This window comes from Sturnira hondurensis, unplaced genomic scaffold (genome assembly GCF_014824575.4).
Source record: "Sturnira hondurensis isolate 20B ecotype Veracruz unplaced genomic scaffold, ASM1482457v3 Scaffold0019216, whole genome shotgun sequence".
Lineage (NCBI taxonomy): Eukaryota > Metazoa > Chordata > Mammalia > Chiroptera > Phyllostomidae > Sturnira > Sturnira hondurensis.
The window spans coordinates 8955149-8968283 of record NW_028091847.1 but is presented as its reverse complement, the minus strand read 5'-3'; positions in this window follow the sequence as shown (position 1 = coordinate 8968283).

The window sequence follows — 13135 nt, the reverse complement described above, 5'->3', positions numbered from 1 at the left end:
AAGCAGAATCGCTGCCTCTGGGGAATTTTCATCCAGTTCGAGAGAGAGAGATTGAAATGAAGTCATAACATTTACAAACTATCATATCATCAAGTGAAGACTACTGTGTGGTGGAGCCACAGTATAAAACTGGCACCTGGGGAAGGATCAAGATCAGAGTTAATGGCTAACTCTTGGACATCTAGGAGTGATGTCAGGGATCATGGTTTATCCCACAATATCCAAGGCCAGGCAGAAGCTGAGGTGTAATTTACTGCAACAGTGTATGTGTAGAGGAAGGTGTATTTTTAAACTAAACTTTGAAAGGCAATGAGAGTCATGGATTAGCAGAGAGAATGGGAGAGAATATTTTAGATCAGGGACATGGTACATAAAAGTTATGAAAAAAATCACATGCAGGGCTTGAGAAGTCAGCAAGCTTGCCCACAGTGGAAGGGAGCTGTGAGAAATAAGGGGGCATGGGATTGATGAGGCTGGAGGCAGAGGGGGACCAGAGACACTGAAGACCCTTGAGATAGAAGATGATATGACAAAAGCATGGCCTAAGGAAGATTATACTGGCAGCTGTCCTGGATGTATTGGAGTTGGCAGACCCTGGAGACATCTGCATGAAAGGTACTGAATTAAATAAGGCATGAGCTGATGAGGGCTGGAGATGGAATGGTGGCAGTTGCACTAAAACAGAAATGAAAGCCAAGAGAAACATTTTAGCAGAAGAGAAGGCTCAACGTGTAATGGACTGATTAAGCAATGGGAAGTGAAAGAAAGAACACTTAAAATTGGTTCCATTGGCTTGACTCTATGGGACAGAGCCTTGTTGGTTGGAGGAGGTGAAAAGACTCATTCCTTTGCCTCTCCTTCTATCACTTGAGTCCCCTACACCTCACAGCCTCTATGACCCCGTGATGGAGAAGAGGGAATGGCTGTGCAAACCACCATTAGGTGCTGGCAAAAATCTCTCATAGGACAGCCAGATATTTAAAGTCTTCAGCACACATGTTCTTATTCTGACCAGCCCATCTCCTCTTCCTAGGACAGAAAGTAGAAACTCATTTTTTGTTGTTGCTGTTGCCTCTGACTGCTTATGTTCTTGACCTTCACTTTCTTTGGTCTATAGGGCCCTGGTCTCACTTCCAGTATCTCCCACTGCTAGATGGTATAGCTGGTGCTTCTGAACCAGGGCAGTGGCTGGGGTGCAATTTACGTGTTGGCAGCACTTCTGCAAGAAGGGCTCAAACCTCTTCCTTCCAAAGCTTGTCGATGATGATGATGGTGAGGGCAGCAATTTTAGTACTGTTGTTATTCCTAACTTTTATCGAGAATAGTTTCCATTCCTGGCTCCTACATACATTAACATCTTCAATGTTAATATTATTCTTTCTATTTCTCGGAAAGAAAATAGGGATCCAGGGGCATAATATTCACCTGAGGTCACACAACTGGTAAGAGTGAGAGCTGGGAATTGATAGTAAATCTGTTTGATAACAGTCTTGGTTTTGTTGGTTTGTTTGTTTGTTTTAACTGCATCACAGGGCCTTTAAAGGTTGACCAAGCCTTTAATGGAAAAAGTACCAGGGACCCCAGGATGTGTTAACTTAGCTAAGCAGCTGTGAACAGTTCATCTTACAAATATTGTTCTTTGCTGCCCCATTCATAAGTCCTGGAACTAAGAGGCACTGAGAACACAGGCTGAAAACTTGAGAATCTGTCCCTTCTCTTTCTCATATTAGAACCATTGGAGACATTGATCTCCAGATCTAAATGGTTTATCATTTTTAAAATGGCTTCCTTTTGTTCCATGTGTTGTACCAGCTAATTGCTTTAGGAAATCTTGGTGAAATCCTGCATTTTCACCACCTGTAGTGTTTAACCAGCCTCTCTTCTGATGTGCAAGATTGAGATCACTTGGAATCGTCAAAGCACAAGGTCTAGAATCAGAATACTTTCATGGAATGCCAAAGTAGGAGGTGAGTCCTGAGAGGGGCCTAACACCAAAGGCTTTACCTCAGGTCTCCATTATTAATGAAATGTGTATTGCCATGGTGATGGGAGAATATGTGGAATTGGGACAAGACTTGATAAAATATGGTAACGCCAGGAGCTATAAAACTTATGTGACAGTGTGTATTTTGTGATAAGCATGGGACATCCCATCACTTTCTCCATGACATGTCTCAGACATTATAAGGTCAATATAATATCCTAGGATTATTTGAACCAGCTGGCGCTCTGCCTCCCCTACACTGACCTGGACCCCAAGAGGCCACGGTCAGGGCAAAAAAATCTGATGCCTGTTGTTGGTAATAACCAAAATCGCTGTAAATTATCTACAAAATCCAAATAGAAGGCAATTGAGGAAGGCAAAAATATTTGTGTTGATACACCCTTTGTTTCTATACAACCTTTTTAAAATACTTTTATACGATGTGCTCTTATATCCCCTTTGCTCCCCTCCCTACAGAGAAAAAAGAAAAGTGTAGCTATATTAAGTATCATATAAATGTAGACCACAAGAGTTAGTTGGATGATAAGCATATGTCTTGGTTTGCTCAAGATGGGCATCATTTATACCTTTTGTCCTGCTATAATTGTTGAGTGGCTTCTTTCAGTAAAATGAGTGTCCAGATTCGGATGCTGTATGGTTACCTTGTTGAACTGGTGTTGTGGTTATGGGATGTGACTGGGAAGGTTTGGTGCATCAACAAAAAAGGATACTGTTGAAGGCACTTCACAAGGTCTTGTGAAGCCTGTGAGCAACACTCACGACAAAGTGAGATGAAGTAGCCCATAGGAGATAACCCGGTGGCTCCAACTCCGCATGACTCCAGGGACCCAGGAAGCCACAACTACCCAGGGGCTGAATAAAATTTTAGAGGATGCTAATAATTTCAAGGAATGAGGGCTTGATAAAAGGCCATTTCCCAGCAGGAAGAAAAACAGGCAAATGCATGGTGGTTAGAACATTTGGAAATATGAGTGTCTAGGTTGTCTCTAGAATAGGATGTAAATACAGGATGTACTAGGGGTTGACTTTAGAAATGTATATTATGGCCAGAGTATGGAGGACCTTGAGTGGAAGGTAAGAATTTATGATGTATTTTAATAGCTTTTGGGGTACCAGTTAGTATATTTTAAAGAGGAAAAGGGTGAGAATTGCATATTTGGAGGATTAATAACAAGAAGATATAAACAATAATTAGTTAACTATTGAAAATAGCTATTTAATATTTTAAATAGCTCCTGAGATAGTAAGATAAAAAATATCTTCAAATGTTTTCATTATTTAACAGAAAGTCAGAAGCATAATTGATAGGCACAAAATAGACAGGTGGAGGTTAAGAATAGTATAACAAATGGAGAAACCAAAGAACTTATTGTTACAACCCATGGACATGAACTGAGAGGGGGGATACTGGAAAGTGGGGAGGGTGCAGGGCAGAGGGGGATAAAAGGGAGAAAAAGTTGGGACAACTGTAATAGCATAATTAATAAAATATACTTAAAATGCAAATAAAAGTCAGTGAAAAAGAATAAACAGATTAAATAGTCAACTCAACAGATGAGAAACAAACCTGTTTCAAAGGAGAAATAAAATATAAACAAAAAATCAATAAAAATATATTCAAAAATACATTCAAGAGATAATCTTTTGAGAAAAATAATTTTTACATTTGAAAGTAAGAAATAAAAATACAAATATGTAAAATTTGCAATGAGAAGAGGGATATTAGATCAGTATAAAGGACATTTTAAAATCCATGAACAAAACTATACTTGTTAATGGTAATACATTTGAAGTTCTTAATGAAATTGATTGTTTGCTGGAGAAAGCAAAACACTAAATTTAGATTAAAGTTAAAGAAAGGGAAAAGCTAATAGCTCACTTTCAGAATTCTTTCCCCTCCAAAAAAAAACCAGTTGTACATTATTTTATAGTTGTCTTCTGTAAATTTTTCAAGCAATAATTTCCATAGCATGTAATTGATTAGTTCATCTAGAAAAACAGAATTCTGAGGATTCTGGCCAAGATAGAGGTATAGGTAGAAACACTGTGCCCCCTACCACAACTAAATTTAAAGACAGCAAAGTTTTAGAAACAAAAACACAGCCAAAACAGTGAAAATTGAATTGTACGGAAGTCCGACAACAATGAACCACTTAGCCAGACTTCGTCACAACCCAGCGACTGGGTCACCCGGCCTTGGTGAATACCTAAGGCTTCATCCCTCATACATAACAGTGCAAACAGACCAAACATTATGACTCAAGAATAGCTCAAAGCCCCAGAGCCTATAATTCTAAGTGACCAAGAAATAGCCAACCTTTCAGATGCACAGTTCAAAATACTGGTGATCAGGATGCTCACAGAATTGATTTGATTTGATTTTAGCCACAAATTAGAGGAACATATGAAGGCTAAACTGATTGAAATGAAGGAAAATGCACAGGAAACCAATAGTGATGGAAGGGAAACTGGGACTCAAATCAAGGGAGTGAACCAGAAGGAAGAAAGAAACAACCAAACAGAAAAGAAGGAAGAAACAAGAATTCAAAAAAATGAGGAGAGGCTTAGGAACCTCCAGGACATCTTGAAACGTTCCAACATCTGAATTATAGGGGTATCAGAAGGGGAAGAGGAACAGCCATGAGTGGAAAACTTATTTGAACAAAAAATAAAGGAGAACTTCCCCAACATGGCAAAAGAAATAGACTTCCAGGAAATCCAGGAAGCTCAGAGAGTCCCAAAGAAGTTGGACCCAAGAAGGAACACACCAAGGCACATCATAATTACATTAGCAAAGATTAAAATGAAGGAGAGAATCCTAGAAGCAGTAAGAGATAAGGGGACAGTCATCTACAAAGGAATGCCCATCAGACTGTCAGCTGATTTCTCAAAAGAGACCTTCCAGGCAAGAAGGGGCTGGAAAGAAGTATTCCAATTCATGAAATCCAAAGACCTACAGCCAAAATTGCTCTATCCAGCAAAGCTTTCATTTAGAATGGAAGGACAGATGAAGTGCTTCTCAGATAAGGTCAAATTCAAGGAGTTCATCATCACCAAGCCCTTATTACATGAAATGTTAAAGGGACTTATCTAAAGGGAAAAGGAAGATAAAAATAGGAAGAGAGAAAAGACAGCAAACTCAGTTATTAACAACCACACCTAAAACAAAAGCAAACTAAGAAGACAGCTAGATCAGGAGCAGAACCATAGAAATGGAGATCACATGGAGGGTTAGCAACAGGGGAGTGGGAGGAGGAGAAGGGGGGAGAAAGTACAGAGAATGAGTAGCATAGACGGTAGGTAGAAAAGAGATGGGGGGAGGGCAGGAATACTATGGGAAATACAGAATTTAAAGAACTTGTGACACATGGACATGAATGAAAGAGAGGTAATGGTGGGGGAGAGGGTGTGCAGGGTGGAGGGGAGTGAAGGGGGAATGGGACAGCTGTATGGCATAATCAATAAAATATATTTAAAAAAAGAAAAGAAATACAGAATTCTGAATTTATTTTAAGAAGCAAGCATTACCATGATACTAAAACTTGATGCCACCCTCAGAGAATAAAATAGAGCAGAATACTGGCAGGACAATCTGAGTTATAAATATTGATTTAGAAATCTAAAACAAAAGATCAGCAAATCATATTCATAAGTATATAAAAAGTATAGTGTCATAAAAAAGTATAATTTATCTCAAGATTGAAACACAATAAATATGACAAGTCAAGAGCTTAAGCCTTAATAGAACTCATTTGAATTAATAAGAAAGACCCTAAAAATCCTAGTAGAAAAGTGAGCAGGATATGAATGGACAATTCACATAAAAAATAAAAAATGGCTGATAAGCATATGAAAAACTATTAACCCTGTTAGTTATCAAAGAAATGCAAATGAAGCATCACTTTTTGTAAATCAAATTAGCAAAGCTTAAAAATAAATAATAGTAACACAAATGCCAATAAACATGAAAATATGTTCAACCTCATTAAATCGGGAAAATGCAAATTAAAACCACAATGAAATGCCATTTTATACCCACTAGCTTGGCAAAAATGGAAAACTCTTTCAGTGCTTGGGAGGGTATTAGCAATTAGGAGCTCTGTAGCTCTGACAGGGATGGAAAACTTGAAAACAAGGTAATATTTTCTAGAAATACTGAATACGTGCACACCGTTTGATACAACAATTCCACACCAAGGTGTATATCCTCAACTAGAGGTTGCCAAGTGTTTTCACCTACACACCTAAAGAATTCTGAAAAGCTATGTGCTGCTTGCATAATTTTAAATTATCATCTAAGCTTTTCACTGGAAACAAATATAATTTTCTGTGTATTGACTTTAACTTATAAAAATATATGATCAAGTTCTTCTTTAATGGTTTAAGGTTTTAATCACTTCTTTTGTCCTTAGACCTATATTTTTTATTCTGTGTCTTCCTAAATAACATTATCCAAATTCAATATAGTTTTATGCTTGAAATGCTTTAATTGATCATCCTCTCATACATTTTTAGAGCAAAAATACATGCATATATTGAATTTTTCAGAGATTTTCTATAAGACCATAGGGTTCTAAGTATCAGACACTTCTCTTGGAATGAGTTATTATAGTTAAGAGTAGTAAACAATTGACTGAAGTAATGTAGTTAAATCACAAATTTTGTTAGATAATTACTAATTATGAAACTAAAATTTTATTGGAAATGTATATTTTATTGAAATGGTTAGAATTTTTTCAGTTTTACATATCAAAGAATACATATTATTTACAACTTGAATGAGACAGAATAGAGCATCAATTTTACTTCTATTCATTGTTTTTACAGATACAAGTGGTATAAATCCTTGTTCTTGCAAATAAACAGAGGAATAGGAGGAATTTTGTTTAGCAATGTGACTCAATTCTCTGAATTCATATCCAACTGTATGCCAAATATCACCTAGTGTTTTATGACTGATGATTTTATCATAGGAAACTATTCTAAATAATCTACTAGCTGGAAACTTGCTGTTTTAGACAACAAAGAATTGGAAATCATCTAACTTGCAAAATGATTTGTTATCTATTCATCAAAGTAATTTGCTTTCTCAACATCATCATAAAATTTAAAATGTCCCTTTGTTTGTCATCCTGGAGGTTTTTTTTAATGCACTAGCATAAGAATCTGGATGAGTGAGAGGTATGCTTTCCTCTTATAAAGTGGGAAAAGACCTATTAAATATGAAAGATTAGAAAAGATTGCTTTAAGGAAAATGTATGAACAGAAATTGCTGACTTGCAAGCTAATTCCCTGAATGTAGTATATGCCCATGTGCCTCTTGATGCCTCATGTTTCCCCAGGGCCACACATACTCCAGTTTGTAAATCATTGCCTGGGAGAAACACCCCTCGTGATGGAAGCGGGAGGCATAGAGAAGACTTCACAGCAGCATTGTCCATAAATAGACCCAAACTAGAAACATCCAAATATTCACCAACAGGAAAGGGACATACCATTATATGTTCATACAAAAAACACTATAAAGCAGTGGAATAAATGAGTAAAAAAGGCAAGTTGCTGAAAATACATATAGTATCACATTTATAAAGTTCAAGACCAAGTTTAATTACATCATAGATTATTTAGGTCATGTACGCATATCACAAAACTATGGAGAAAACAGCTGACCAAATATTCAACTTTATGTTGACCTCTTGGAGGTTGGAAGGCCCTGGGATATGGGAGGAAGGAGCGCAGCTCAGCACTCTCCTTTACATGCTGTTTGTTAACCTGCCTGGCAGGGTTTAACGTGTCTCTTTAGGCTTTAAAACTTTCAAAGTTACTTTAAAATTGTATGAATATTTGATAACTGCAAAGTATAATACAGTCTTTTGTATGTATGAAATTGTTTAAAATTTTAATTGGAAAGTGTGTGTAGTAGTTCATGTTTGAGATGGTTTTAGTAAAACCAATACTTTTTTTTGCACTACTTCTGAAATAAGAATGGGTACCATGTTTCTGGAAGGCAATTTAGAACTATTTATTAAAAATTTTAAACTATTCACACTCGGCGATTCAATAATATTACTTCTAGAAATATATCTTAAAAATCAATGAAATGTTATCAAAGGTTAATATTAAAGGGTATTAATCACAGTACCATTTGTAATAGAGAAAAAATGGAAATGATATAAACAGGCAATAACAGGAGAGTGTTTGAATGTATTGTGGCAAAACAATCTGATAGCTCATTCAGCCATTAAATTATATTCTTAAATAATATTTAATTATCAGCATATCCTCAAAGCTCATCCTTTATTAAAAGAATAAAATTGAAAAACAGTATGTATATCATAATTTCAATTACAATGTTGCCTGTGTGTGTTTAAGTGTACAGCTGATATACTTTTGTTTATTTATTTATATTTTATTTTTGTTCAAGTATAGTTGTCTTCATTTTTCCCCTCACCATTCTCCCCTGCTGCACCCTCAATCCTTCCTCCTTTGGCTTTGTCTATGGGTCCTTTATACATGTTCCTTGATGACCCATCCCCTTCTTTCCCTCCAAATTCCCCTCCCTCCCCCCCCTCCAGTCACTGTAAGCTTGTTCTTTATTTCTATGCCTCTGGTTCTATTTTGTTCGCTTGTTAGATTTTTTTATTAGGTTACACTCATAGGTGAGATCATATGGTATTTTTCTTTCACCACCTGGCTTATTTCATGTAGTATAATGCTCTCCAGTTCCATCCATGCTGTCACAAAGGGTCAGAGTTCATTCTTTCTTTCTGCTGCATATTATTCCATTGTGTAAATGTACCAATGGTATCCTTTTATATTACACAACAATTGAGGCTAAGAAATGCTGCTTTATATTACTAAGAGCCTGCTGTATCATCCTCTGTCTAACCAAGAGGAAATCCACACTCTACTGAATTCTCTCTTCAAGCCCCTCTACCGTATTCCTTCTCTGGCCACAGAGCCTCACTTACTGGGATCCTGGGAGTATGTGAAAACTCTGTGTTTGTAAGAGTGCCACAGTGCTAGTGGTACATGAAAGAAAGAGTCAGGCCATTTGAAACCCATCCCCATTGTCTAATTATGACAATCATCATTAATAAATAAGGAATCTTCTCTTTGCTTGGAATGACTTTCCTTGCCTACTGCTACCCACATTCTACCCAATCTCCAGTTCCCTATCTCCTCATTTCTCTGTGAACCTGTTCTTACTTTGTCTAGCCCTCAGGACCTCTCCCCAACTCCAAGCTGCAGTGTTACTGTCCCATACCAACTGTAGTTATACTAGTTATACCAGTGTTCACAAATTGCTCTCACTTATCTGTACTAATAGACATGTCTCTTTTTAAAAGAAATTCTTTTTAGTCTTTGAGTTAGCAAAGTACTTAGTATAGGGCTTCGAACCCAGTGTCACCCACCACTTAGTGGTTAATTGATTAATTGATTAAATAATAAGAAGTTAAGCCTAGCTTTCATGTAACTTTGGTATTAGATCTAAGATCCAAATCCTTAAACATCAGTTTTCCCTTCTCCCTTCTAGAATGGTCCCATCTTTTCACTCAGAGGTTGGGCTGAAGGCAGTTCAGGTACTGAGAATGGAAAATAAAACAGAGCAGAGGGAGTTAGGTCCTTTGAAGTGCTTGCTGCACAGAGAACTAAAGAAAAATGCAAATGCTCCCTTCAACTATGAGAACCTTATCAATATTAAGAAGTACATGGAAAAGAAGAAAGAGGGAAGAAAATATACAACACTTAACAAGAGGATAATTTAGCTTGTTGGCAAGTACTTAGGAGTCTGGTTCATGAAAAATTACTCACACAATTGCATAGCAGACTTCTCTGAGCTCTTGTGCATGGATCATGGTATTGATTTCATGCAAATGATCACATTTTGTTGGGTGTTAGGCTATGGAAGGATGGGGTAGAGAGGGAGGGGAGCTGAAAGAAAGATCCAAGAGGGTGGAGGAAGAGAAGCTTGTTGCTTTCTCAGCCCTGCTGAATGACTGGCCTCAGGAGGACGCCCACATTGCCAAGTGAGCAATGGAAGCCACTTCCTTCTGCCTTTTCTCCAGGGTGGCTCCAGAGAGACACTTGCCAAAGGAAGCCTTTTGTTTTCCTGTTTTGATTGGGTTTGAATTATTGCCATGGAGAAGAAAGGAAGACTGTGGACATACCTTGGGAATAAACATAAACTTGATTTTCATTGAAAAAAACAACCCATGTCTACAGCCATGGCAAGAATGTGATAGGGACTTTTTGGCTGAGAGAAACCTACTAGTTCATTTGCCAACTGGCCTGTGGCGGTGTCTTTCCAGAAGTGATAGAGTTTGTTTTTTTTTTAATTATAAAAAGAAAAAAAACAGAATTAGTTTGTCTCTAACAGCTAATAGAGAGGAACATCTAGGAGAGCTCAAGGTGAGATACTGAAGTTAGGATAGCAAAAATACTTAATATTTATTGGGTGTTCACCATTTGCCATACACTTTTGTAAGCACTTTACATATTTCCATGCTTGTGATTCTCATACCAATCCTATGAGGTAAAGAATTAACCAGTGAGGAAATGCTAATATTCCAGCTTTACAACACATGAAGGCCCTAGAGCTCACTCCTGTTCACATACGTCTCTCGAGCCCAGAAAAGTGCTCATGGCCTTAATCATAGGCAAGAAGGCAGGACATCAGCATAGGGTAAGGATTGTTAATAGTTGAAGTTGAGGAGGAGCTGAGGATGGTACTCAAGAGTGAAATCCCCTAAAGGAACCAAAGATAGAGTGAGAAAAGAAGCATTGTAGCCAGAAGTCATGGGCTGAGAGTCCCAGGTCCCAGGTCCCAGGCTATGCCATGATGTTCACCATGGGACAGCCCAACACAGCACGGGACAAAGCTTGGCTGGGCACAGGTGGAGCTCTGGAGAACACTGTGGGCCCTGACACTGGACACTAGGCCCAGATGTGGATGCTGAATCATCACTTGCAAGTCTAACTACTGACAATGAATGATGCCAACAAAAGTCAGTCGATGGAATCAAACATTTTGGCCTCTAGCTGAGATGATTCTGGGGCTATTTAAGCTTTAGTTAACACAGTGGTACAAAACAAAACATAACAGAGGGGTGCCCTTTTCTTAAGTCTGGTGGTTGTCAGTTCAGAGATGAGGTTACTGCTCAGAATAAAGAAATAATTCTGTTTCTCTTTCCTGGAGAACCACTGTTTTATGGCAATAATAATTCCTTTTGGGGATAAGTTGTCAAAATCAGAGACACACTCTTCTCTCCTTTAACTTGTGTTTGCTGATGCTTTCCCTCCCCCTGGACCCCTTGGAAAGTTATTTCCTTATGATTTTTAAATCATCCACGTTTTAAAGATAGGCTAGCTAGCTACACAGTTAACTTGGACAGCCAGTCCAAGTCTCACTGCCTGCACTTTGGCTGGGGAAGAAGAAGCTGACTTGAGGAAGTTGCTGCAGAGTTCCTTTGGGCTTTGAACAAATTGCTCCAATATAAGAAGTCACCACTCTGCTTCCCAGTGTCATTAAGGAGCCCCATGTGAAAGAACGATATTAGTTTTCACTTAGAAAGTGAAGGCCACCAACAACTGGAGGAAAGAAAACTGAAATGTGGTTAATGGGCCAATTTGGTGACTCAATTGGGAACCCAGACATTTTGCCCCTGCCAAGCTCCCTTGAATTTGTATGATACAGAAACAGACCAGGAAGAGCCTCACAGGGCTTGGCTAGAAGAATAAATCAATGTATTTGTTCATTCTATTAAGGAGAAGAAGAAAAAAGCATAGTTTTATTTTTTTCCTTTCAAAACCACATCCTCTACCTCATGGGCATCAGAATTATGTAGCACTATCTTCTGTTCAGAAAGCTGGAAAGGGTTTTATGTCAAGTTTTATGCAAGGAATTTTGAACCAATAATTGGCCTTTCACCTCAATGATGTCTGTTGTATTTAAAAATTAATAAATATTAATTACAGTGTTAAAGCTAATTTCATTTCATTTTACAAATCTAACTCACCTGAACCTTTTTTAAATCTGCAAAAGAGGGACCATTTTACTTTTCTATGAAATCCTGTAGTATGACCTGCCTTTCAATTTATTTCATGTTTTCTTTCTAATTCTGAAGTTGCAACAAAATTTGACTATATTTCAATATCTCCCTGAATTGGTTTCTTTTTAGCACGGACAATGAATGAAGGCAGATCTGATAAGGAAGTAGAGCACATGCAAAGAATGGTATTCTGTCCAGAGCTAATATCTTCTTTCATTATAGGAGAAAAGGAAAAACCACTTAGTAATCAACATTTAATCAAATGCCTACCCTCAACTCACTGTTCTTTTCAGCGTACTAAGCCTTATCATCTAGTGATAAATGGGGAATTACCTCCTATGATGGAAATTTGTTGTTTTTACTGTCCAGCATCTGTTCTCCTTTCTTCTAATTATAAAGCCATAATCTGCATGGAGAAAATCCCTTCCTCAGCCTTAGTTCCTGCCATCTGAGTGGTAGCATCAGGAGTAGGCAAAGGACCCCAGTTGCTTGGACAGAGCATCAAATGCCCTCACCTTATTGACAGGCTCAGGGATGGATGTATGAACCAACTCCAGCCAGTCAGCTCAATCCCCATCTTGTAGACCATGACAAACAGTTTAAGAACTGGTGTATACCTAGGTTAGTTCAATAAAAATAAATTTCAAGGTAATCATTTGAAAGAGAATTTCTCATTCGGATAGGTTCAGAGATACTTCATAGAGAGATCTTGCTTGAGACTAAAGCCAACATGAAGAACAGAGGCAAGTGTGATAGTGGGAAACCTAGTTCTGATGGGACCCTAGCTTAACCAGGTCATGGACCAATTTTATCTCTGGAACTTCTAGATGTTAGTCAGTAAATGCCTTCTTTATCAGTCAGTTTGAAATGAGTTTTTGTCATTTGCAGATATTAACATAGAACCCTCTTCTAAAATATGATTAATCTGCTCAATAAGCATTCATTTTTTATCTCCTATTTTTTAGATATTGCACTTGATTTGAACAAGGTCTGGTTTGTTAAATTGTTTAATATGTATTTAGGGAAATAACATGTGAGACAACTGGAATATATATGACAAAAACATATGCACAAAACA